Source organism: Notolabrus celidotus, chromosome 15, assembly GCF_009762535.1.
Source record: "Notolabrus celidotus isolate fNotCel1 chromosome 15, fNotCel1.pri, whole genome shotgun sequence".
NCBI lineage: Eukaryota > Metazoa > Chordata > Actinopteri > Labriformes > Labridae > Notolabrus > Notolabrus celidotus.
In genome coordinates this window covers 31,704,341-31,711,791 of record NC_048286.1, presented here as the reverse complement: position 1 = coordinate 31,711,791, position 7,451 = coordinate 31,704,341, and positions in this window count along the sequence as shown.

Below are 7,451 nucleotides of genomic sequence, written 5' to 3'. Positions count from 1 at the left end.
TGTTGTTCTGTTTATTCAGCATTTATGGGATATTGCACTGAAACATTTAATTTAAAGCTCCTGTGAGCAGTGGCAGACTCAGGCTGTTTGAGGGGTAGGAAAACCCCCCAAAATGTCCTTTCAAACCCCTGGTACCCACATGTTTGGGAGAATTTAAATATATTGATGCAGTAACAAGACTCCCCCCAAAAATGTGAGTATCTATCACTTAATCAATCAATCAACAAATCTTTATTTGTATAGCACCAAATCACAACAAGATTGCTTTTACAAACAGAGGAGGTCTAGACCACTCTATGTCAAATTATGAACAGAGACCCAACACCAAGACAGGGTAAGACTCAGTCTTATACCCCACCTTAATCCACCATGAGCATTGAACCTTGCACTATTTAGCAAGTTACAGCTGCGAGGAAAAACTTCCTTTAACAGGCAGAAACCTCCAGCAGGACCAGACTCATGTTAGACACACATCTGCCTCGACCGTGTTGGGGCTGGAAAGAGGGATAGAGGAGTGTAAGAGAGAGAGGGAGCGGCGATGAGTAGTTGTAGTATCTGTTGCCGCTGGAGTCCAGCATGTCAGTATCAGCTGGAGTCTGGAACTTCTACATTAGGAGGACATCTAATTAAATCATGGGGATTCGTTTTGTGACCATTGGTTGTGGAAATTAAATTATGAAAAAATAAAACACAAAATTCTTGATATAGATTGTAATATAGATTATATTACATCATTTAGCTCAAGGGCATCCAAAGGGCCCTTGCAGAGGGCACTTTTTAAAAATGTAATTCACTGGAAAAGCAGCCAAAGGGCACTTTTGTGAATTCAATTCCAACAAAAAGGAACTCACAGGTCACTTTTTATTAACAATCCATTGATTGTAAGATTATTTTTTCACATCATGTTCAATAGAAGTGCATCAAGAGGACACTTTTTCATGTGTTTCCGCACTGAAAGGGCATCAGAGGAGGAAATGTGTGATGTTTTATCTACTACAGTGGAATCTAAGAGGGCTCTTCAACCCAGTTACTTTAGATTAGATTAGATTAGATTAGATTAGATTAGATTAGATTAGATTAGATTAGATTAGATTAGATTAGATTAGATTCAACTTTATTGTTATTGTGCATGTTGCAGCTACAAAAGACTTTCTGACATAATCCACCCCCCTACTGAGTACACCACTGCCTGAGAGGAACTTCTGGTTTGGGTTGATGTTGGTTCCCTCCTGTGGACAAAGTGGTCTTTTCTAATATTGTTCTGTATGTGTGTTTTAAATGTTTCTTGACAAAAAATCTCACCCTGCTCTCTTGAAATGGTCGAAAGTATCTCTCGTTGAGAATCTTTGCTGTGGCATGCGTGAAAGAAGGCTCTATCAACAGTGCTCAGTTCATCATTTGGTCCAACACCCGACCCTGAAAGTGGCTTCAGACATAAAAAATGACCTCACAGAAACAGCCACTCTTCTTGTTTATGGACTTGTTTGCTTTTTAGGTCATGAAGAGAGAGAGAGAGATGAGGGAGTTGAATCTGCATATCTCCAGATCTCCAGATAAAGTATGATGTAACCATGGGTTTGAGAAAGCAGGAAGCGCAGAGCAAGAGAGAGTAAGGACCAGTGATGGGTGGTGGTGGTGGTGGTGGTGGTGGTAGAGTGCATAGAGACTGAGAAAGCCAGGGTGGGGCCATTACTAAAACAGGCAGAGATAAAAACAAATCTCTTGTTCTAAAAATAGTGTTCAAGAAATCCAGAGTGCCTGGAACTCAGGGTCAACAATGAACCACAGCTCATACCCAGGCCTGTCATAATACCAGGCATAATCACTCACAGCTGTTAGTTAATCCTCTGTTTCAGTCTGCCTTTTCCTCTAAGGGGTAGGGATGATTTCAAAGAATCAATCAGAACATCAGAGTTTATGTTTGTTAAGATTTTAGTAATTCTGGTTCCTAGATTTGGAAAATAATTGTTGGAATGATCAGATTTAAAAATGAGTGGGAGCTATTTTTTAAATCCTGGACATTGAGGAGTATCATAAAGTACATATGTATATTTCTTCGACACGCTGAACTAAGCGTTCCTAACCTGTCTGTCTGCAGCTTGGTGTTGATGTCAGGTCTCAATCATTGGTGCTGCTATAGTTGAGACTAAGTAATGGTTTGTGGCAGCAGTAGGAAGGAGAGGGAGGCCTCTGACACCCTCAGTGTGAAATCCAGGGAGTCCTGTCTCTTCTCTTATTACATGTCAGACCCTGACTCCCTGAATGAACGAGCAGGTATCTATCATCTAATGAAAACACATTCACACCTCTGGCTAAACAGGGTCCTAACATACAGTCGAGTACGTGTGGGGGATTATCAAAATGATTAACAGGACATCTGACCCCGAAGGAATCAGACTGCTCTATACTTAGACCACCTTTATGACTGTGTATGTGATGCTCATTGTCTTAGCTCAGGAGTTAAGAGTGCTTGACACTTTACATGAGTTATTATGTGAAACAATAACAGTTAGCATCAATCGTTAAGGTAATAGCCTGATCATATATACCAAAGCTGCTGTATCGGGTCTCTCAAGGGGAAAGGTCTCATCTCCTCAAGGGATGTAGAAAATCCAAGGGGAGAGATTTTATCCCTCAAGGTTCTATTTGATCCAAAGCACTGATGACTGATGACGGGGACAGGTGTACTCAGGATCTGTCAAAACCTCTGTTTCTGTTTATTTTTTATTTTGTGATCAAATTTTTACTTAGGTAAAAGACAACCTTAAACAAATAAGGAAGGAGAGAAAAAAACACAATAAAACATCATAATAATAATAAAGCAATATTAATAAATAACAGTAATAAAGAAATTAAACCCAAAACCTCACCCCCCATTCAAGGCCACTATATATAAACATAATCAATGTAGAAGTCTTTTGAGTTTTGCAGAAGTCTGTCCTCTTTCGCCCTGTGAACTCTGGCTGTTGAGAGTTCAAGGTACATGATATCTAAATATGTTAAGACCATAGACTGTATATATAATGGACAGCGTCGCTCCGCCTTTTCCCATTGTATGGTTTTGAAGCCAAAATGTCCCGTTCCAGAACGCTGCCATCTTGTAAATTTTCTGCAGCCAGTGTCTGTGTGTTTCAAGGGTAACAAGCTCCGCTCTATCGTGTACTGTCCCTACGGGTCCTATGGCATTTCTCTCTATGGCAGCTGTCAATCAAAGTAAACCCGGATGTAGAACCCCGTTTTTTAACCTCTTATAACTAATGAAAAAGAAACTTACCAGAAAAAAAAGGCCTTGAACACAAAACAGTGAAATAATAACTACATATCACCACAGCATACGGAGGTGAGAAACATTCTTACCACGTGTATTTCTTTTTTAAAGTTTGACCGCAGCCCCATTCAAATGAATGGGGGAGACAGAGTTTTTGACCTATACTGCAACCAGCCACCAGGGGGAGGAGATTATGAGGAAGCCTCACTTCTAGTCGAGCAATCGGATGTCCATTTTTTTTTTTTTTTACAGTATATGGTTAAGACCCATAGGAGCCATATTGGAAATGCTGAACTCAATCTAACTGCTGTCGAGCTAGTGTGATGTAAAGAGGCGGGCTTGGAGCCTCCTAGCCAACAGCTACAGTGTTCCCGTCTGTCAGTCAAGTTAGTCATGTCCTTATTTGGGCAAAACTTGGAATCTTAATATCTTCTGAACTGTTGCATTATAATAAAAGTCAACCCCCGTACAGTGTGCACCGATAGAGAAATGAGCTCTTCAGACCTAAACTGTTTTTTGAACCAGGCTGTAAACATGTTTATTTCTGCTGTAAAGATCGTCTTCTTTGAATTGGTGTGTATGTGGTTTCTGGTGTTTCTGCAGCCAGCCTCAAGCGGACGCTTGATGAACTGCATATATATCACAGGCCTGACCTGTTTGTTTGGACTTCCTATATTCAAAGCAACGACTCATTTGTTGTGCAAAACAAGACGGATGTGAATGAGTTTTCTTCAGTGAGTAGAGCTTTTGACCCGTGAGGTCGGTGTTATCTTCTCTGGGTCTTTAGCATGGGTATGGAATCTCTCACTTCCACTTGGCACCTTGACGCCAGCTGTCAGTAAGAGAGGCCAACTTATCAGAATGGAAATAATCTCAGCACTTGTCAGCGGTTGTTGACCCTCCTTTTATTGCTTAACCTTTGAAGGAGCTGTGATAACTGGTGCTAGTGACAGGCTCATATGCATGGTTATATTGCAAGAGGTATAGGTTATTATTCATGAGTAACAGCTTCATATGATTGGGATAGGGATGAGTTAACTCAATTGGGAGAGCTTTTTCTATGTAAGGAAGTTTCAGAATCATGGAGGGAAATCTGCTTTAAAACCGAAGCAGCTCAGCGAAGAAACGGACCCCACATAGGTCTGGAATTTTAAGTTGTGCACTTAAATGTAATGTGTTGCGGGCTGAACTTGTCAGTCTTGTAATATTTATGCGGCACAAAGCCTAGTGTGAGGCTAGCATCTGCCACACGACTGATCCTGCATGCAGTCTGAGGCAGGATCCTGAAAGCCTCTGTGGCTGTTCTCCTCAATCAGAGCCGGCTTCTCAGCAGGAATTTCACACAGTTATCTTTGTCCTCAGAGACACAATGCCACGTCAACAGCACTGTATGAGGGGGGCCAGCCTTTGCTAGCTGCTGTCTGATAATGGGAGAAGGCTTCCACAGTGACCTTGGCGTCACATTGCGGCATGTCATACTTGCATTTTTCTCTATTGTGTGCCATCATTACTGCCTTTCTGTGAATCTCAGGCATGTCACCTGTGGCAGGCCTCTGTCTGTGCAGACTCGCACTTGTCGCCTGGTTAATCTCACGGACTGATGTTCTTTATTTAGATCCACCCGCTCGGTATCTGAAGGCTGTTTATGTTTCTGGCCAAGTCCATTCTATGATAACTGAACATAATGTGTTACTGATACATCTCTCTGCTTAAGCTCTCTCTCTGTGTAACTGAGACCCACACATCAAATACTTCTCTCCCCAGATATCCACCCTCATGTTTAGACCACAATGAAAGAAGTCAGCGTTCATACAATGCCGCTCATTGTTTCAGATCATGCAGTGAATGTTAATTAAGCCTTTTGTTTATTGGTTTTAGTGCTGTTTAAAGAAGCATTGATGGCATCTACTTATAAGCTACTTATAGTGGCATTAAACTGCAGGGAGGTTTGATTTTCATTGTATTGTGATCACTTTTAACCAAACAAATACATGAGATTGTTTTTTGTGTTTTAAATGTAGATAGAAGGGGCGATGGTGGCCAAGCGGTCTAAGCGCCCCACGTATCAAAGGCTATAGTCCTCATCGCAGAGGTCGCCGGTTCGACTCCCTGCTGAGCGTCCATCTGCTGCATGTCTTCCCCCACTCTCTACTCCCCACATTTCCTGTCTCTCTTTAGCTATCCTGTCAATGAAAGGTGAAAAAAGTCCAGAAATATAACTTAAAAAAATAAATGCAGATAGAAGAGAAAATTACAATGCTGTATACACTACCAGTCAAAAGTTTAGAACCACCTTCTCATTCAATTAATCAAATTGCATGTAGAAAAGCAGCTGTGAGATATTCATGACACATGCAAATGTTGCCAAAATAAACATTCATACACTACCAGTCAAAAGTTTGGAAGCACCTTCTAATTCTAGGGTTTGTATTTATTTTAATTATTGGAAACATTCTAGATTAATACTGAAGGCATTAAAACTATGAAAGAACATATATGGAATTACTCAGTGAGCATCTGGTGATGCTGCAGTGCTCCACAGAACGTCTTAGAAGGTCCTTTGTTCCTGCAGCAGTCACATTTTTTAATGAACACTTGTAGCCATGGATCTGACCCATAGCTGTTAATTATGCTTCAAATGTTGTGACTGTGTTATTTGTTTATTTGTTGTGTTTTGTGACTGTATTGTTTATTGTTTGTTGATTCTGTGAACAGACCCATGTGGCATATGAAATTCCCTCCACAGGGGATCAATAAAGTTCTCTAATCTAATCTAAAAATCTAAACAAAGCAGAATATGTTTTATATTTTAGATTCTGTAAAGTAGCCCCCTTTTTTTCCCTTCATGACAGCTTTGCACACTCTTGGTATTCTCTCAGTCTGCTTCATGAAGTGGTCTCCTGGAATGGTTTCTAATGAACATGAGCCTTGTCAAGAGTTCATTTGTAGAATGACTTGCCTTCTTAATGTGTTTGAGACCATCAGTTGTGTTGTTCAGAGGTAGGGTTAGCACACAATGGATAGCCCTATTTGACTACTGTTGTAATCCAGATTATGGCAAAACCAGATTATTTCATAGTTTTGATGTCTTCAGTGTTAATCTTTAATTAAATGTGATTAATTAATCACATCACTGTATCTTGTATGAAAAGGTAGGCTTGTCTTCCTTATACAACAGAAGAATGGAGCGTTGGTATGTCTTTTTTTATAAGGCCGTACTACAGGAGCTGCTGTCTTATTTATGCTCTTTATTGACTCCTAAAGTCATCAGTGGCTGTAATCTTCAGTCCTATGGACAATTTATTTTTGTCATTCCTCAGACTCGCTCTGTCTTTGGTAAAAGTGCTTTTAATGTCTTTGCTCCCTCTTCTTTGTTTGAGCGTCAGGGTCACCTGAAACTGGATTGTTTAATTTGATTGGAGGATTTTAAAACGAGGATAAAGGATCATCTGATCAGCTTGTGCTCATGTTTTAGAGCTTAAAACTGCTAATTTATTAATCGATGAAATAGTTACTTGTCAGTATATGTTTTGTCCTGTTCTATCTGTGAAACTTTTTATTGTGCTGTCTTAGCCAGGACTCCCTTGTAAAAGAGACTTTGTATCTCAGTGGGAATATTCCTGGTAAAACAACAGGTTAAATAAAATTTAAAAAAATATAAAATGTTGAAAATAATAAAAATAAATAAAAACCATTGCATGAGAAGGTGTGTCCAAACTTTCGACTGGTATATCTGTTTATTTTGGCAACATTTGCATGTGCCTCTAATATCTCACGGCTGTTTTTCTACATTAAATTACACTAATTATAATTCCAAAAATAGTCTCCATTGTCATGGTCTGCTTCTGTTTCACATGCATGTTGTTCCTGTGGCAGAATAAGAGCGAATGCAAGGGATGATGAGGAAGGAATTCCTCCCTGCATCTATTTAAAGCCTGAGTTGTTGTCCCCTGACTGCTTGAGGATACCTATGATTAATCGTTGCTCTGCGTGGAGCTCCTAATATGGCCTCACCATGAAGACTCCATCACTGATAAGACTCCGACCCCGCTGATTTCTATATTGCTCTGTGCCACTCATTAACCCCCTCCCTTTATGCACCCTAACCTAAGTCAGACACAATAACATTCCTGGGCCCTGAAACCCTCCTCCATATTTGGAAGAGAGGCTTTGTTTATAAAGA